Below are 21,024 nucleotides of genomic sequence, written 5' to 3' on the forward strand. Positions count from 1 at the left end.
TGTCTGAAGCCCAGACTTCATCTTGCTGGTGAGAAAAGCAAGGAAGAAGCTAAGACGGGAAACAGTCTTGGCAGATGTACAGCATGTTGTGTTATTAATTATTTCTAACTTTCTGTTCTGGGCCCAGGGTAGGACTGCATTTCTTGATGTCCTTGTGTCTGGATGGAATCCCGTGGCCAGGAGACATGAGTGGTCAGGACATAGGTTACTTCAGGGTCCACCTTCTGATTGCTTATGTGGGACCTGGTAGCATTTCCTCACTCTGTCAAGATCATTGTCAGTGTTCCAAATGGTGTTCCACTGGTCTGGAACCTGGAGCTGGAGCAGGCAAGACCCTGCCCCCTGAGCCCTTGCTGGACATACATTAGGAACATGCCATAAATCATTCTTTGGTAGGAGACACTGAGATTTGGGCTTACTTGGTACCGTAGCACATGGCAGCCTCTTCTTGCAGACATAGAAGACTTACCACTCATCCCCCACATGTGGAAAGGGTGGGATGCTGACAGAGGAGGCCTGGGTGCTGGGCCTGTTATGGGTGCGGAAGAAAGATATGAACATCTGGGGACCTGGGGATCCTCACACAGATGGCCCTTAGACTCCATTGGTATCTTGGTACTCACATGACCAAGATCCTTGGCTGTCCCCACCTAACCTTACTTCATCCATGCTTTCCTCTGAAGAGGTGGGAAAATGTGAATTGGGCCATCAAAGGCGAGAGCCCAGAGATACGGACACATTAAAGCAGCCTCGAGTTTTAAAGCAGACACATGAACTTTCAAAATGCAAATCCCCCTCCCGCTAAGTAAATAGAACCAGTCCAAGAAACGGCACACAGGAATTCTGAAAAGTAGGATCAAAGAAAAGGGCTCAGAGGAAACAAAAATACAATGGAAAGGCAGGGGATACAGAGAAAGAAACACAGAGTTAATGACAGGCCTGCCTTGACATCCACCCTGCTTGTGATATTTATAACATAGCCTCCCAGCCTTCACCCATCCCGCCACACAGGAAGTAGGAACTGCCGACTGGTTGTGCTAGCACCTTGTGTGGTCCCAGGACTCATGTCTCTGGGCCATTCTGAAGCTAGCTCTGCCTCCTCGGTGCTTCCAGTCCAGAAGAGCACGCAGACAAGAGAGCAGTACATCAGCCTACCAGGCCAGATCGCTCTAACACTTTCACCTCGGAGCCACCTGACTGCGCACACAGCAGCCTGCAGACGCCGAACATATGCAATAAAGATGATTACATTTCCAGAGACCTGGGATGGGCCACAGGACATCATAGAAAACAGATCTCCTGTTCAATAATCATCGGAGAGGCATGCATTATTTAAAGTCTACAAGGAGGCAATTTGTAACATTCTCAGTCACAGCAGAAAGGAAAAGGAAATGACTGTTTCCTCCACCTGAGCCCAAACATTTCCTCCTGAGTCCCTGCTGGGGAGACTAAAAGGCCTGTGGTAGCTTACATGATTCCCAGAACAGAGAGAGGACAAGAAAGGGAGGGAGGAGGGGGTGAGGGGCTCCCCTAGGGACTGTCCTCTGGTCTCTATCCTGGCACATCTGGGTCATCTCTTTTGTCTAGAGCCTGCCTCCCCTCCTCTTCCCTCTCTGCATACTGTAACATGCATGTCGGTGGTTCTTTACATGCCACATAGGATTTAGAAAACATTGCAGGGATCTAGACCTGCCCCACTTAATGCTTATGTTTTGTTTTTTAGATAAGGAAGTGTGGGTTTGAGTCATAAGCATTTGGACTCAAGTTTGGATATGTGGCCTTGGCAAGTTATCTCATCTAGCTGAGTTTCAAGGTTATATACATGTATATGTATCCTAGACACACATATGCAGGTAGATGAATTCATATGTGAATATGCACTTATACCTATAAAATATACATAGGTACATTTACAGATATAGCCATGTGTCTGTGCATATGTGTACATGGTCATGTATTCACACACACATACACACACACATATATGAACATGGCCTGGCGCAGCCACTGATATCTTGGGGAGCCATGGTATCCTTTCTGTGAATAAGGCCCCCTGTCGCATTGGCTTATGGTAACCACTGAGACTCTGTGTGATCTGAGAAATGGTTTCTGGTAGGGATCTAGACAACCACCCCACCCAATCTTTTCATGGCTTTTAAATACCCGTATCAGTACTAAACCACTTCCAACTGCTGCTGAACCTGATGCTAAGTAAAAGAAAAGAAAGGGAAATCAGGCATCTGACCACAGGTGTCATTCTAGGCCAGTGAAAAGGTCGCTTGCTCTTTAAAGTGACCCTAGGGTCACCGTGGTTCTAGGCCTGACAGAGGTCAACTCCACAAGGCTAGCATCTTTGAACACTGTCTCTTCTTGGTTTTGGGAAAATGTTTAGACTCCTTTTTTTTTTTTTTTTTTTTTTTTTTTTTTTTTTTTTACAATGAATGTGAACCTGCCTGTTTGAAACAAAGTCCTCCATTTCTGCCTTTGCTATCAAGATGACCAGGGACTAGCTTTGTATCAGGGGAGAGCAAAGGGTCCCAAGTCTGCTGTGCAGTGGGGTCTCTACTAGGGCATCTGTTGCGATGCTAATTCACAGACCATGCTTGCTGTGCCCTGCATGGGAGTTTAGAGAGAGTGTGTGAAGGCCAGCGGCAGCTGCCATCTGGTCATAGAGCCAGTGCTTCTGGTAGAGTTACCAGATGCCTCTGCTGAGCAGTGGGGTGGTGCTCCTGTGTGTGTGCATGTCTTTGGATGGCCTCCCAGCATGGACTGCTGCCTGACCCTTGCCCACTTCCTTTCTCTGTAGAGTGGGACTCTACTCTTCACGACTTGACTCCAGCAGCGTCCTACACCCTCCTGCTCTTACCCTCATCTTTGATTGATCGGCTGCCTGGGTCCTGTGCACCTACCTGTGTGATCGGCTTTAATCCTCCACACACACAGTGTAGCCTTGTGATGCCTCAGGATGAGACTGCTCGGAAAGGAGAGAATCTGAATGGTTGGTTTGCAGGGGTACACGTGAATCCAGATTTCTGATCATATACCTCTTTGTTGCCAGGCACCATGAGTGACAGAGGAAACTAGTCTCAATGGGGCCTCTGCCAGCTCTGGGAAGGGGAGTCAGGCCTGGGAGCAGAGGGCAGTCAGTGATTTTGTACTAAGTCAGGTGAGATGTCAGTCTGCCCCGTGTGTGTTCATAGGTGTCTTCTCAGTAAAGCACAGTCTTAGACTCTTAAATCGGAAAATCCCCAATCTAAAATTCTTTGCACATGGGCATGATGGGAAGTGGGAGAATTTACAGCTGACCTCATGCTGATGGGTCAGCGCCAGAGCTACCCACTGCTATGGTGGGGCTTGCCTGTAACCCCCTAACGTACTCTGGGGGCTTAGGCCGGAAGATGGGAAGTTCAAGGCCAGTCTGGGCAATCTAAGTGAGAGTCTGTTCTTAGAAACAAAATAATGAACGACAAATAACAACACACTAAAAAGACGACCGGAAACAGCCCTTGGGCCATGTGGATTAGTGGATGTCGAACAACCAACCAACTTCAGGGTTCCAGCCCAAAGATGTTTCAACGTCTACAAATATTCTAAAACCCAACAACAATGCCCACTCCCCAAATAAAACAAAAACAAAACATGCCTAGTGATGGTGGCACACGCCTTTAATCCCAGCACTCAGGAGGCAGAGGCAGATGGATCTCTGTGAGTTCGAGGCCAGCCTGGTCTACAAGAGCTAGTTTCAGGACAGACCCCAAAGCTATAGAGAAACCCTATCTTGAAAAACCAAACCAAACAAAAACAAAAACAAACTATGAAACTCTGAGGCCTGGAACACTTCTGAGTGCAAGCGTTTTGGACAAGGAAGAGTCAACCGACAGCATCAATTCTTCATGGCCGTCTCCAGCATCTGAGTGATGTGAGGAGGGGATGAACCTGTGCCTGTGGTCCAGGTAGCCTGCTGCTGAGCCTTTGATGCCTCCTAACCAAGGCAACCTTCAAGACTGAGAAGTGGCGAAAAGGGGATTCGGTGACACTGGAAATCAGGAATTTCCAGGATCTGGTAACTGGTGACATGGGGCGGTGATGGACAGGAAGGAGTCAGTGTTAGCATAGCAGTGTATAGATGTTCTAGCTTCCTTTCTGTTGCTTTGGCAAATCACTTGGACCAAAAGCAATTTAGGACAGAGAAGGGTTTATTTGGCTTACACTTCCAGGTCATCACCAAGGGAAGTCAAGGTAGGAACTCAAGTAGAAACTGAAAAAGGAACTATGGAAGCATGCAGCTTCCTCGCCCACCCACTGCTTAAGCTCAGCTAGTTCTCTTAGAACAGACCTGTGTTCCGAGGGCTGGCACTGCCCACTTTGGGTTGGGCTCTCCTACACCAATCATCAGTCATGACCTGGGTACAGACCAGTCTGATCTGGGGAAGTCCACAATTCAGGTTTTCTCTTCTCAGGTGACCAGGTGACTGGAGGTTGTGTCAAAGCTGACAGTAAAAAACCAGCCAGCACAGCTGGGGAGGAGACTGGGGAGGGAGAGGGAGCGGGTACAGTCAACAGGTGGCACCCTGATGCAGAAAGGCCATGTCACCACCAAGACAATGCAATGTGGACTCGGAGGAACTCTCACTCATGCCACCTACGCAAAGTGTATTTAGTCATTGCTTAACTGAACATCTCCGTGCCAGGCACTGACACAGGCTTGAGCCTGCTCCCGAGGAAGGACTCCTTTTGTCATTCTTACTTAGGATAGCTTCTTAACTGTTTTTTGCTTCCTTCCTCCAGAATTTCCCTTGATGTCAAACATCAGTTGTCAATCACAGACAACAGAGCTTGTGACTGAAATGACATTTCCCCTAAGGCCAGGGAAGGCTAACTGATAGCATGTGGTGGGGGCACCTTTATGCCAGCTCAGGGTCTCCCTGTCATGGGGGCACGGCCGGGGGAGATGGAAATTCTTGTTTTGCTCATCTTTTCCTCCTGTCTAGCACGTGGCAGATCCTGTGGTTGCAGCTGTAACACAGCGCTGATCTTGGCCTGGGTGAGGGGGAAGTCACACCCTGTAAGGACAGCCCTCTGAAGCCACCGATGCTGTGTCTGGCTGTGGCTCTCAGTGGTAACCGTCAGCACGTTGGAAGGTGGCGGCCACACCCACCAGCTATGTGGCACCTGCATGCCACTTCACTTCTCTGCCTCATTTCCTTTTCTGCAAAGGTGGATGGATGACCTGTTACCTGCTTTGTAAAGACAGCATGGGAATTCCTACAGGAAGCCGACTGCAAAATGCTTGGTACACCATAGGTTCTTGTTCCTGTCAGTCATTCTATAGTCCTTGATTAGCAAGGGCTTCCCATTCCAATGATGCTCTGGAGTTCATCTGTCCTTCTGGAAGTTTCTGTGGCAATGCCTGGCTTTGTGTGTTTTGGTATAAGCATAATGCATTTCTCTAAGACTTTAGATTCATTTTCTATAAAAGAAGAACAGATTGCATGGTATGATTTTTTTTAAATAAATGCCCGATAGAGTTCTACTCTTTAATATTTCTCATTTCTTTTGGGAAGACCATAGCTTCAGAGAAAGTCTCAACGCTACCCATGATCCCTGAGAGTCAGCATACTTCTCCAGATCTCCTCATATTTGTTTGTACAGACTTTGGGCAGTCAAAGCCCCCCACAACTGCTTTGTGGTCTCTTCACTGTTATGTACAATGCCAGCATTTCACAAGTGGTGTGTGTGTGTGTGTGTGTGTGTGTGTGTGTGCATATGTGTGTGTTATCACGCCTTTATTATTATTGTTGGGGGATTCATGTATGTGGATATAGAGGTCAGAGGACAACCTTTCCCATTGTTCCTCGGAGCCACCCATCTTATTTTTTTGAGATGAGGTCTCTCACTGGGATGTGGGAGTGGGCTGACTGGCCGGAAAACCGTAGGGATCATCTTGTCTCCACCTCTCCAGTGCCAAGATTATAAGCATGTTCCATCAAGCCCAGCTTTTTAAATCAATGCTGGAGTTGAACTCTGGTCCTCTTGCTTGTATGATAGGCATTTTACCAACTGAGCTCACTCTAGCCACCATATATCTATATACCTATATCTATATACCTATATCTATATACCTGTATCTATATACCTGTATCTATATACCTATATATATACCTATATATATATAGATAGGTTTTTAGAGCCTTGTAATAGTCCATTACGTTACTGTTTGGTTAGTTAGGAAAACACACCCCCCATTTAGCATTCCAACCTTTGCTTGTGATTCTTTCTGTATAAGAAAAGTCTCAGGATAAGACCCTTCCCGTGTCAGCTCCTGTGTCGTTTCAGAACACCTAGAGGGACCAGTACATCATATAAAGAGGCTCACTCTCATTTTGGGCTCTCTGCTGAAGATCAGAATTCCATTTCAGGACTCCATCTTCCTGTCTAGGCTACATGGGTGGACTTTTCCTATTTCAAAAGCAAAGGCAGCAGTCTCAATGGGTTGCTTCTGCACCACGTGGGGGAGAAGACTGACCATGTTTTACTAATAGAACAACAGTTCAGGAGCGTGTCAGTCACAAACGGTTGAGATGAACACCAGGTTTGTGGTCACCATTTGCACTATAGATGCACAGTCTCACCATCTCCCACTACCTAAGAATAATTGCTACCCAAGCATAGCAGGAGGAAAAGTTAAAAGTCAGAGATGTGAAGAGACTATTTCCAGTTCATACATCAGGAAGTGACTGATGGTCCTTCTCCAGAGCCCAGGTCTAGGCTAAACCCCTCATATTGTGGGTATTCTGGACAATTCATGTGACGGCGCCTCAGCTTCTTGCTTGTGGAATGTTAGTGATAACACCTGTGAAGGACGGAGGTGAGACCTGAGCCAGTCGGCTTCTGTGACAATCACAGATATGTGACATGGGGTGTGTCCCCAGGATCAGCTAAGGACCCCCTTTCTCCCGACCTTACAGTGTTCGGTTCCCAGCCCTCAACAAAGCTTAACCTCAGAAAGAAACTTTTCTATTGAAATGTTGACATTTCATAATTAGATTGTTACTTTGACTAGTGAGTTTATGCTTCCTGGGAATACCTGCTCCACCCCCCTGAGGCAGAGGTGTCGGGAGGCCAGAGTTGCTTGTCTTAGTAGAGTCAGTGAATAAAACAGCCGGCAGGGCACTTTGTGAGGGACCCCAGGAACCAGAAAACACCCAACAAGACCGCTCAGGCAGACAGAAGAAACACTGCTTGCTCAAGCAGGACAGTATTGCAGAATATTCCTGTGCACTGTGTGAAATGTGTTGCTGCAACTGGTATAATAAAAAGCTGAGTGGCCAATAGCTAGACAGGAGGTATAGGTGGGACTTCCAGGCAGAGAAAGGAAGAGGAGGGAATTCTAGGTGTGGGAGTTTCCAGCCAGATGCAGAGGAAGCAGACCATGCAGGAGAGGTAAAAACCACGAGCCATGTAGATGAATAGAAATGGACTAATTTAAGTTATAAGAGCTAGTTAGAATCAAGCCTAAGCTAAGAGCGAGCTTTCATAATTAATAAGTCTCTGTGCCATGATTTGGGAGCTGGCGATCGAATAAAAAAGTCTGCTATAGGATAGGAGAGAGAGAGAGAGAGAGAGAGAGAGAGAAGAGGGAGAGAAGAGGGAGAGAGGCATGCCTCCCACCTGTTTTCTGAGCCCCTCACAGGACATCTATCTTGCTCCTGTCTAGCTCCAGAGAGTTTCTGTCCCCAGTGCCACTGTTAATTGTTCCCAAGGCTGTGATGAAAGAGAAAAGTCAGAATTTCTAAAATATCCCCTTGTGTGCCGTGTCTGATTTGCTGGGCTACCTCCTGTTCAGAACAAAGCCAGGGCCACTTCCCACTCTACCCCGCAGTTCAGAACAGCATGCCACCCCCACAGTCTCTTCCAGTTTCATTTTTCTCTCTCTGATTCTGTTCCTAAGGAGTTAAAAAGTTAAACAGTCTCAGGAGTTTGGCATTTGGACTGGGAACGAGACCCAAAGAATCACCTATGATATTCTAACCCCGCAGTTGCTGACTTCTTACAGATCTCATTGCACAGGACCTCAGTCCTTCAAAAGTGTGCGCACATACATGTGTCTTGACCCTTGGTGTTTGTTTCTGTAAAGGAGGGGGAAATAAGACAGAGATCACATGTGATTGTTCCTAGAGTCACGGAGACATTGCAGATAAGCACTGGATGTCACATGTCCCCATAGAGTCATCCTCAGTGTGCTCTGTGCTGTGTTGGTGGTGGCAGTGACGGTGGAGACAAAGTCAAAGGTGTTCGTGTACACTGGTGGACGTTCTATGGCCAGCCATCACATGGGTGACCCTCAGTAATTCTGTTGTGTATGTGTGAGTGAGCATGCTTGCTTAGGTGCATGTACATACATGTGTGTGTGTGTGTGTGTGTGTGTGTGTGTGTGTGTGTGTGTGTGTGTGTGTGTACATGTGTGGAGGTAGGAGGTCAGTCTTGGATGTCATGCCTCAGGAGCTGTCTATCTTATATTTTGATGTAGAGTGTTAATTGACCTGGAACTTACCAATTAGGTTGATTAGGTGCTAACAACAGACCAGTGAGTCCCAAAGGTCCTCCTGTCTCTGCCCCTCTGTAATGCAGGGATCACAAGCACATGCATTACAAGCATGCTTTGGTTTTTTTTTTTTTTTTTTAAAAAAAACTGTGTTCTGGGGATTGGACTCTGTGCCCATGCTGGCATAGTTAGCACTGTCCTGACCGAGCCATCTCCCCAGCCCATCTCCTAGCCATCGAGTTACACAGGTTCCCACTGGTTGGACTCTATGGCTATCACTTTTCATAGTAGTGGTTTGTGTTGAGGGCAAGGGGTTGTCCGTTACAGCAGCGTTCATGGGAGTTTGGACTGGACTCTGCTTTCCCACAGAGCAGCTGAAGCAGGGCTGGCGTAGTGTTAGAGGCATAGGCCCACTCAGACCTTCAGGGTCTCACCAAAGCAACGGCCCTTGGGTTAATGAAAGCCGCTGTCCTTTTAACCAACAGCAGAGACTCAAGCTTAGTGGGTCCCTTCTAGAAACCACAGCCTAGCTTATCTGCAAGTCATCTCCTGTTTCCTGGTTCCTGGCATTGGAGAATGGAGTTCAAACCTGGAGGGGACCCCGTCCGTGGCAGTTGACCGGGGAGGCAGATCAATCACATCATCTCTATAAGGCTAAGCTACAATTGCCCTTCACTCTGGATCACAAAGCAACAAGTCTTCAAGGACAATTTCAAAGCGCATGTGTTAAATCTCAAGGTTATTATATAATTAAAAAGCTTAATACCTCGAACAATAAAAAGCCTATATTATTTAAGTACTTTTCCCCCCAGTAAAGTATGGAGAGTGGAGTTCCTGAGAGGAGAGAGGAAGGGGGCAAAGATGGAGATAGAAACAGCGTTCAAATATCATTTAATGCCTAAATGTCACGGGCTTAAAAAATTCAGCAGAATTCTCATGCATTCTTTCCCACAGGGGGCTACCCTTTAAACAATGACCTTTGGAAGAAAAAAAAAAAACCAAGCAAACAAACAGCTCTGATGCTGGTGACATATGTCCTTTATCGGTGTGGACATTTCACCGCTCCTAGCAGTGATGAATCTAATATCAGCCCAAATGGCCCGTATTTTGGACAATGGCTCTTGTGTATCTCTCCAGGCTCTCGAGGACCACATCAGTGCGGGGGTGATTGATTCAGCTCTGGGTTCTTCCATGATGAGAGTTTCGATAATTGCCACTTCCTGTGGCTGTAAAACATTCCATTTTGACCTTCTAGCTGCCATAAATGATTTCTAGACCCTGGAGGGAGGCAGGGCTGGTGTGCAGAGCAGTCTATAGGAACACGGATCAACTGAAGCACAGGTGCTCACTCCCTGAAGATCACAAGGCGGGGATCAGAAGCTGGCACCGCCTGGTGGAAAGGACACGGGACCTGAAGACTGAAGACATGAAGTCATGCCCTGGGGGACCATAATGAACTCTCAGAGGGAGCCATGGGGCCCGAGAAAGAGTGTTTCCAGGTGATAGCAAACAAAAGAGGTGCTTTTGTAGGTTTTTGGAAGGAGTCAACGGTTCTCTTGAGAATCCCAAGGAGGAAGTTACTGAAAAATTCCTGCCATTACGTTTAAGCATATAGGCATATGGAAATGACCTTCCCAGCCTAGTGTAGTGTAGGGTCAGGGTAGCTGGGATCATTTTGACAGCATTTCCATGTGTGCAGCCTTGCCAAAGACAGCGAGTCACCAATTGTTGAGGGTGAGAAACCAGAAATTCATTATCAGAATGCTGTTGTGTCTAGGATGATTGCAAAGATCCCATTTCCAGTCCTTTGCCTTTGAAGACTCAGGGGTAACAGCCCCGCGAAGCACTAAGGAAAAGGTGGCCTGCAAGCCAGGGTCTGTGCTGACTGCCTCTGGGGCTTTCCTTTGACCCTGTCTCGACTCTATTGTAATAACTCTTATTGAGGTGTCCAGTGACCACAGCCAAACCCAAGAGGCCAATCCTCTATTCTGATATTCTCATCGGTGCTAGTCGACATGGCCGTTCCTTTCTTCCTTTCTTACTCCGGAACTACTTCCTTCCCATGGCTGCTAGAACACTTGCAGTTTTTGTGTGTATATGTGTGTATGCATGCACACCCACACATGAGGAGGTTAGACATCCATGTTGAGTATCCTTTTCAATGGCTTCTCCATCTTTATTTTTCTATTTTTTACTTTTTTACTGACAGGTCTTTCCCAGGCCCTGTCTTTCACTGAACCCGAAGCTCACCAGTTGGTTGGAATGGCTGACCATCAACTTGTCCCACCTCCCCAGCCCTGGGATTGCAGGGGCAACACCACACTCTGCTTCTCACATGTGTACTGAGGACCTGCCCTCAGGTTCTCGTGTTTGTGCAGCAGATGCTTTACTGGTCAAGCCATCTCTTCAGCACCCCCAGGACACAGTATTTTCCCTGTGTCCCCCCAACCCCACCATTATTTCTTCTTAGTGTTCTTTCCTGTTTTCTCTTGATGTTTTAACAATGGAGTTTTCAGTATTTACTTCAATATTTATATCGCGGTGCAAAATGGTTGGAACCTATAATCCCAACTGTCAGAATGCTACAGCAGGTGGATGATGGATTCCAAGATAGGTTGGGCTACACTTGAAGACCTTGCTTCAACAATAAAAGGCTCGTGTGTGTTCTTTATCTCATCTACTCCTGGGCCACTTGAATGTAATCCTACGGCTTTGGTGTCCCTCACAGGTGGCACAACAAGTCACCATCTTGTTTGCTGAAATGACTGGATAACCACCCTTTCATATAGTTAACCTAAAGGCTTCCAAGTGCTAACTTCCATAAACTCTGGCTCCCTCATATGCTGCCCATCCACCCAGTATTTTCTCTTGAATGTCCAAGATGTGTAGCTTGACCGCAGCAAATGTGACAGCCCCCCTGCCATTCCCATTCTCAGAGCCAAATCCACTCTACCTACATGCCGGCTTATTTCAGTCAGTAGCAACTTGTAGGCAGAAATTGCTCGTTCATTTCCTAGCTGCTCAGGCCCAAATAATCACATAGCAACTGTATTAATTACAACACTGTTTGGCCAATAGCTTACACATATTTCAAGCTAACTCCTATATCTTAAATTAATCCATTTCTGTTAATCTGTGAATCCTTAGACCCAAATTCTGAAGTCAAGAAATCTTTAAAATATGTATGTTGGTTTAACTTAGCAGCTTACACAATGAAATGTCTCTCTGAGCTAACACCTTCACAGTCAAAACATTCAAAGAAAACACAACAATATATATAATACAGATTCTCTATGTATATTCCATCTTTATGTGGCTTATTTTTCTTTACTCCTTTAATCTATGACTGTCTGTATTCTGTCTCTGTAAAGACTTTGTTTTATTCTTTAAAACTGTTTCTTTTTATAACCGTCTATACTTTTTTTCTCTTCTTTCTCAGGCCTACATACATTTTTAAACATGCCGTGACCTGTTCAGAGGTTTATTTCTGTCTGAATATGTTTTTATTGCATATCTGTAATCATTTTCTGACCAGGAGCACTTTTAAAATGGTAAGCATCTTGGTTGCAGATGCCCTGGATGCTGACTCTGCCTCTCCTTAGCCTTTCAATGTGGCAGAGGTACGTTTACTGCCAGCTCTGGGACTGCCTGGTAGGAACCGTGCCCAACATCTCAACTCTAGGAAGCAGTTGGCCCATGCTGCCACCAAGTAACTTGCAGCATGCTGCCCACAGACCCCATTTAATTGCTTGGCCTCCTGAAAGAGCCAGAGCTGTTTGTGCAACTAGCATGAACCAGTAAGCCTTCTTAAAGGAACTGCACAGTTTTTGCCACTACCACTAAGTCAGGAAGTCTTCTTTTAAAGGAATTGTGTTGTTTTTTTTTTTAAAGGAATTGTACCTCTACTTTATTCTAGCAAACATTCCCACCTAAGAAAATGTTGCTAACATGAAGCCGTGCTTAACTCTTGCTTTTGTTTTGTTTTTGCTGCGTGTGTGTGTGTGTGTGTGTGTGTGTGTGTGTGTGTGTGTGTCTAGAATTTTTTCCCAAGATCTATCAGGTTTTATGTGGATGTTGCAGGCCCATGTTGGCACCCCATTTTGTGGACTGAAACTGATCTCATTTCCCAGCTGCCTGGTCACGAATAATAACACAGAAACTACTGGGCAGTGGTAGCGCACACCTTTAATCCTAGCACTCAGGAGGTAGAGGCAGGCAGATCTCTGTGAGTTTGAGGCCAGCCTGGTCTACAAGAGCTAGATCCAGGACAGGCTCCAAAGTTACAGAGAAACCCTGTCTTGGAAAACAAACAAACAAACACAAAAACCCCACAGAAACTATATTAATTACAATACTGTTTGGCCTATTAGCTCAGGCTTCTTATTAACTAACTCTTACATCTTAAATTAACCCATACCTATTATTTTGTATTTTATCACAAGGTTCGTGGTTTATCAATAAGGTTCCACGGTATCTGTCTCCTTCTGCAGCTACATGGCTTCTCTGTGACTCTGCCTACTTTCTCTCTATATCTTTGTTTGGATTTCCAGCCTGGCTTTACTCTATTAAGTCATTGGCCAAAAACGCTTCTTTAATAACTAATGGTAATAAAACATTCATAGCATACAGAGGGGAATCCCACATCAGCAACTCAATTGTTTTTGATGCTCAGATACAAAATCCTTAGCATTGTTCTAGACTCCTCTGTTCTACAGATGGTTCCAGCACACAATCCATCTGTAAGTCTTTCAGGGCTAAGTTCAGAACACACCTGATGCTGATAACATTGTCTGCCCTGCGTTGACTCAGAGAATCATGTATTCTCTGCTATTGTTCTTCCGATTTTGACCCCAAAGCAGCCAGGAGACTTTCACTAAAAGAGTTTAGCTCTAGAGTTTTTGCTGAGAGCTCCCTCTGCTGCAGACACACTGCCCCCCTTCTTTTTCCATGTGTGCTTCTGCATCATGGAGGGCCTTTGCACAGACTAACTTCTCTGCATGGAGAACCCCTCCTCTGAATGGCTGTATGACCGTCTTCCTCTTTCAACATTGCTTCAATATCACTTCCTAATGAGCCTTCTCTGGTCACCATTTTCAAATGGTAGTTCACTTTCTGACCTTGTGTTCATCTTGTCTCTCTGTGCTGCGAAGGGGGTGGGTCCTCTCTGTTTTTCTCATTTGCTGTAGCTCAGTACCCAGAACAGTGTCTTGCACACAGTGATGCTCAACCCACTGTAACTGAAGGAATAATGAGATACTAGGACCAGGTCTGTGTGGGGAAGCACTAATGTAGCTCAAAGATACTCATGGTTTCTCAGGAGGAAACAAAGATGGCAGCAGTTAGCAGGGGATGCTGTAGGGGTTCCTAGGCGGCTACATTGTTACGCTGGCACTCATGCTTTTGAACCAGCTATTTCCACTGCTGTCACCCCACACCAGACTCCTTGCTATATGCTGTGGGTATACAAAGCTGTTCCTTGTTCTCCTGGACTTTGTGCTTCACAAAGGAGACAGACACCAGTTAAATGATCATGGGAGCAAATTGAAAAGTAGACTCAGACAAGGGCAGAAAGAGTCAGGGCTTCAGGGGAAGCTTCTACTGGTAAGTGATGCTTTAGCCAAGATGGATGCAGAATGGACTCTTGCCTTGGTTATGGATAAATGTCATCATAGTGATGCTGGGAAAATCTCCAGAGGGCTGATCGTCACTGGGCTCCGTATGGCACATGACTTTACCTAAATAACCCTCCCTTCTGTTTCCAGTTTTCTCATCTGGAATGTGAGAAATTTGGGTCCCAGACTCTGATGATTAAGCTCTGGATTAAACACTGGACCTGGACCTCTGGCTATTTTCTCTCCTCTCTGGGAATGTGACAATCTCCCTGTCGTCTCAATTCCCTAAGGTATTTCCTTGGCACCTTGTCATAGTTTGTCTTGTGTCTGTGTTTTTCACTAAGATTCCTGAAGCACACAGTTTCTTTATATAGAAATCTTGCTTAGCTTCTACTATAGGGCCTTGGACACAGTGTGCTCAGTAAGCATTTGCTGCATTGGTGGCATGTTGTGGCCCAGGATGAAGTGGACACTGGATTCTGGACAGAGTGTGTCTGTCTGTGGATTTGTCCTATTGTCCTCTGGAGTACAACTCCAACATCCCTGTCCTCTAGTGGGAACAAGGTGAACACACTGGGTTCTGTGTAGAGGAAAGAGAGTGGACACTGAAGCCAGATAGGTCACTTTGCCTATTGTCAGTTAGGCAGCCTTTGCCCCCCTAGTAATCTTCTTTGGCCTTCAGTTCCTTTCTGAAAGTAGATGTCACCTCTGCTCATCAGGGCAGCAGAAAAGTCTAAGTGGAGTGATTCACACCAGGCTCATGCTGCAAACCCAGTTATATCCTGGGAACACAACCTGTTGGGGAAAATGGGGTCCAGGGCTGGCACTAGCGGTTTCTTTCTTTATCCAAAACAGAGTTTAAGGACTCGGGCGACCTTAGCATCAGCTTTCCTGTTGTGACATGGGGCTCAGCAGCTTCCCCTCTCTGTCTTGCATTTATTCCCTCCTCACGATCATTTCCATGCACAGAAACGAAACAGAAACTGCCATGTTCAAGGCCACAAGGACTCAAGACCACAGATATAAGCATGCTCTGAGTCACCACATTTCCTGCCGCTAGGACACCTGCCCTTGGTGTGTGGGGCCAGAGTGAGGCACTCCATGGGTGCATCATGGGCCTGGTGCTCTCTGTGGGCAGCCCCCAGGGCAGATTCTAAGCCAGGAAACTACATGCCCAGACGAAGGCCAACCAGTGAGCCCAACTGCACAGTAGTCCCTGGGAACGAGCGCGAACCAGGAAGAGATTCCACAAGGGAGAGTAGTCATTATGGATCAGCTGGAGACATTAGGCTTCAAAGCATAACTCGGGTCGGAAGCTTTTGTATCTAATATCCATCCTGTCGGTGACCAGCTGTGTGACTTTGACAAACCAGTTGCCTTCTTCGTGCGGGGTTCTTCCTCTGTCAGTGGGGGTCAGAGCAGTTATCTGCAGAGCTGTTGATTAAGCAGCCCCCACACCGGCCCATTACAGCCACTGCTGTATCAGCTGGTATTTCTGACCCGGCTGCTCACTGTGGAAGATTCTATCATGCCACTTCAGAGATGAGACAGCTTCAGCTCAGGACAGTGAGCTGTTGTCTTCACGGGTAGAGGAAGGCACGGGGGTCATGCTGTAGCCTCCAGCCACTATGGACCTAGGAAGCTCAAAGAGCGGGCCTGCATGGGACTCACCATACCCACCTTGACCTACAGCCAGCACCCTATGCTGAACACTAGAGGTGAGGCCAAGCTTCATCCATAGAGGGCTTCTTTTCTCAAGCTACTGATAGCTTTGGTCCCTGTGGCTTGGCCCTCCTCAACCACGCCGTCTGTGAAGTCCCCTGACACCCTAGCTCCACCAGTGGAGGGAGGTGGGGAGATACCCTTGAATGTCCCACCAGGAGTGACTTTTACTTCTTTCCTCCCGAGTAGTTTGTTCCTCCCCTCTTGTAGACCCTCCCACTTGGGACTTCGTAGGCATCACTTTCTCCTAGTCTGTGTGCAACAAAACAGAAGGAACAGGGTGGGTGAGTAACTTTTCCTGGACTACACAGCAAGGTGGTTTCTGTGGGCAGTCCGCGCCTTGGTGGCTACCTTCAGCAGTGGGTAGTAGAGGGAAGGATAAAGACCCAAGTCCATAGCGGTTCCACGCACCTTTGCTGCATGAAGAGGGAGTGGAGAAGTATCTATTTTTGCTCACTAGTTGGTGGGTCCATTCATCACAGGGGAATTCCATCCTCAGTCAGTTCTGGTCACTGCTCCCCTGTGAGCACTGTATAGGGTGCTGGTATCAACATCATGGCCATTCCCTCTCAGTTCCTATGACCCTGTGCAGTTGACGGTGCTTGCTTCCTCAGGTTAACAATGCAGAACCTCAGAAGGATCTAGAAACCAGGACCATAGCTATGGTTGAGTGTCTAGGGTCTACATTTAGTGCTTTGACCATCACGGCTAAGATGCTCAGAGTGGCCATGCTTCCTGCCATCCACAATGCTCTGAGAAACTTCTTTGCAGGAGAAGGTCTCAAGTACCATGGGGAACAGGCATTGAGTACCAAGTCTGTGCTAGGCTTGGTTCTAGCTTCTCCACTCCTCTCAGCACCCTGTCCAGTGTCCCGTATGGCCAAGGGAGCCACTGCTCAGAGAGGTGACTGGTTCAAGGTCAAATGCTGTTGGTGGAAGTGGAGACTGGCAGCCCTGGTTCCTAAGCATGGTCTCTCTATCTGTGGTGGAGAGGGTGGTTGGGATGGGTTTGCATCTCTGCTCTATTGTGAGCTGGTCTTAGGCAGTGTAGGGTCTAAATGAGCTCCTTTCTTCTCCTCCTAGGCTTTAGACCATGGGAGAAGGACCTTGAGTGGAAGCCAATGGGACATCCTGGTGCAGTGGGCATTTCGTTAGGGCCTGGGTTGCTTGCTCTTCTCGCCTTCCTTGACCTGACTCTGTTGGCTCTTGAGCCACCCATGGCTCTCTTTTCTTACCGGCTCCATCTGCCCTAGCTCTCCATCCACAGGTTTTCACCTCGGAAAGGCCCTTCTGCCGAAAGGCTTATCAGCTTCCTGTGGTTAGTCTGGGCAGGTTTGTTGAGCACATCTGAGTCACTGTTCCCTCCTTGGATCCCACTGACTTGGTGCTTGGATTTTTTGTGGTCCCCTTCTTCTACCCCAGCGAGCGGCTGCTGTTCCACTCTGACCACCTGACCCCTTTAGCCGTTGCTCTGAGCCTCTTACAGGGCGGCACTTACTCCAACCCCCTCCGCCTTTGCAGAGAGCCAGATGCCTTCCTGAGGACTTCCAGACACAGCCTTACTTAACTCCCATACCCATGTATGGTCAGAATTAGTTCCATTCCTCTGAAGGGTTCAGAGAGGTCAAGGACCTGGCCAAGTTTCATCTCACTCATTTCTATACCAGGGCTCAGGCTTCAGAACTCTCAGCGGGGAGACAGTGACAGGGACCAACCATGGCAGGCTGAGTAACGAGGGCTAAGGTGGATACAAGCAAGGAGGAAACCTTGGGTACTTGGAGGAGAGCTCTGAAGAAGACCAGGACCCCGGTTTCCCCCAAGACCACTGGAACTACATTGTGTGTGAAGTTGAGCAAATTCTAGTGAAGACAGAATCTTGCAGGCTTTGGAAGCTTTGGAGCCCTTAAGTTTATGAGGATCTATTGTCTATTTTAGGGTCTAAGGGTAGCTCCCGTTCCTGCTGGTGCCACATCTCTGGGTCAGAGCTGTGAAGACTGCTGCGGTTGGAACCTCACCTTTTCCTGTGAGTGTTTGTATTGGGGGAGGTGAGCCCTGGCTGTTAGAAAGAGGTCACAGGATTTGGCTTTTGCGGTTTGTGCCTGGCTTTAGGGTCCACTGTGCTCTGCCTCTAGGTCCACTGTGATGCCAACATCCTCACCCACAGGCTCCCACTGCTGCGAGCCACCCCGCCATGCTTTCCCTGCCACCATGGGCTGCAACCCTTGAAACCGTTGCCTGGAATTACTCTTTTTCCCTTACGTTCTTTTTGTCCATTTTATGGCCACAGGGAGGCAAAGCCCCTGTCTCATTTCACTTCTGGGAGCACCCTTTCTTCTGATACCCAGTTTAGGAATGTTGGGGGCAGGGCTGGAATGAGGTTGGGATGGAGGGAGTCCTGAGGCCTACCCAGAATCAGTCTACTGGTCCCTGGTCATCAGGGTTTTGCCCCTTCCTCAAAGGAGAGCTAGCTCCAACCAGGGCCTCTAGAGATTCATTTGCTTTTTCGGGTAAACCAGCCCCACCCCTTTGGAATATTTCCCTGTTGGAAGTTTGTTAATGTGTTCCCTAGGTGCCAGTCAAGGAGGTGCAGATGGAAGAGCTTTGTTAAATTGCTAGAGGAATTATGTATGTATGGAATCACATACATTCCATTTGCGGCCAGCACAGGAGATTAGAGGGACATTCTCTGGAAATTTGGAGGTGTCTTTGATGAACTCAATAATCTAGGTGTTCAAAGTTAGGATTTGGTTTTCTTGTTAAAAGGAACAAGTTTTCTTGGGGTGTAGTTCTGTCTTGATGGTGAAGCTTTTGCCTTTAATTCACCTTTTAAGTGAATTAAAACAAGATCTCCAAAAAACAAGGGATGCTGTATTTTGTCCAGACCATGGCATCTTGTTGACGTTTATTAGATCTGATTATTTTAAGAAATGTCAGTTTTTATCAAAACAGCCAAGGCTTTTTTTTCCTCCTTGAAACTACACAACTGTCTCTGTTTGCCTTCAAAATCTCTAAGCATTTCGGTGCTGTTTTCCAGGAACTCATGATCAGATCTAATCAAGTGTTTAACATCTTTTGACACTTTTGACAACTCCCTAACATCAATGTCTAAATTAAGTCTTAAAAAAAAAAACAAACCCAAAACCTCAAATTAACTTTGAGAGTTTCCCGAAATGGTCCTGAAATATCTCAAAAGAACTTATTTTCTCGCTTTATCAAAAGATAGATGTTTAAGCCAATAGGGCGTCTTCTGTGGTCTGTATAACGTGGTGGGTGTTGCCAGGGGGTGTGTGGTGTCCAGTCTCCTTTAGATCATGCTAATATTTGATATGTGTGCCTTGATATGCAAACTTTGGAGAAGGCTGACACATCTTAGAATAATGTCACTCACCATTTTAATTAGTATATAAAATGTTGTCTGTTACCCAGATCATCAAATCTCCTTGCTAGATGCATGGTGCAAGCTTGCAAGAGATTCATGAAAAAGAGTCTGACAAATCCTGCTTTCTGGCCATTTATTTTTAGATCATACTATTGGATTGAGTAAGAATTTCTGAAATTCTTATGGGAAACTGGTGAGTTGATAGATAAAGGTCTTGACCAAGTAGTAAGCAAAACAAAATCTTAAAGTCGCATGGAACTGAGTTCACTGATAAAAAAACAGTTATAATTTTTTGAATTCTTAGAAACTGGAAATGCCGGTTCTTTAGCATTTTATGTTCTAGGTTTGCTTCTATTGCATACATGTGTGTTTCTGCATGTGAGTGGGTATTTCACCTGAGTGCAGGTAACGGAGGAGCTAACAGAGGGCATCAGATCCCCTGGAGCTGGAGTTACAGGTGTTAATTAAACGGAAGTCACCCAGCATGGATACTGGGAACGAACTCTGGGAGAACAGCCTGAGCCTTCTCCCCAGACAAAATACATGTTTGTTTGTTTCATTTTTTTAAAGAAGAAGTGAAGTGTTCGTCTCCTCTTCCCACTTAATCACCGAGAACCTGGAAATCCTTCCCACACACTTGTCTTATAGCGCTGACACCTGCGTGTGGTCCCTGAGCATCTTCTCCTCGTGCCAGGACACGGCACTGTAAGCCACGTCAGTAACAGCTTGAAAAGGATTAATGTCGTCTCATCAAGCCAATAAAGCCCTTTGGATCCCACCAAAGCTCTGGCTACCATGTTTTAAGATACACAAAGAATTACTGTTCTCATGAACGTGCCACAAGTAATCAGGCCAAATTTAATGAAGGTATATTTTTTTTTAAAAAAAGAAAACTAGCCCCCAAGGGGCTGTAGAGCTGGCCCAGCATTATTAAGAGCAGTCCCTATCTTTTGAAAATACCAGAGTTTGGTTTCCAGCACCCATGTCAGGTGGCTCATGACTGCCTGTAACTCTTGCCCCACGGTGTCTGATCCTTCATCTCCTCTGCAAGCACTCCTTACCACACATGTAAGCACCACACAGGGGGTGGGGGGCGAGGGGAGTGAGAGGGGGAGAAGATAGAGAACAAATCTTAAAAATTCTAGCCATGATTATGTTTGAAAAAAATAGGTTAGACTCTAGAAAACTGTATTAACACAGAACAATAGTGTAGCTACTACCCTATTATAAAACATGCAATATATATATATGTATATAATTTAATTGAGTCCTAATTTTTACCAAGTTTCATTGAAACTCTAAACTATCCTTTTCCCTAAGTCCCTAACACTGAAACTGGGTGATTTTAAGTGTCAAAAAATTTAGCACAGTGGATCATGCATGTTGAGATATTCATCGCCCATAGAGTTTGCCAGAGCATGTGATGACGTAGCCAGAGGGCCTCCACTGCCATCATCACCCTCCATTCAAACTGTTTTGAACTCACCTCAAGACTCAAGGGGCAGCTTTGCTGTCTGCTCCACATTTTGAATGTGTTTTCCCTTTCTTTTCTTCTTCTTTTTCCCTGAGTATGATGCCTTGAATTTCCTTCAAGCAATGAAAGTTAGCTGCAGTGGTACCCTCAAACAGAAGTGCCTGACACCGTAGCAGAAACTTATCCTTTAAGCCATGAACACATTTCTATGTTAGTTAATTATATATTGTTGCCTCAAAGTTACGGGCTATTGATGAACATGTGCAAATTTTTCATCAGATGGTCTCCGTCTC

The sequence above is a fragment of the Myodes glareolus genome, chromosome 9, assembly GCF_982192425.1.
Source record: "Myodes glareolus chromosome 9, mMyoGla1.1, whole genome shotgun sequence".
NCBI classification, from domain to species: Eukaryota; Metazoa; Chordata; class Mammalia; order Rodentia; family Cricetidae; genus Myodes; species Myodes glareolus.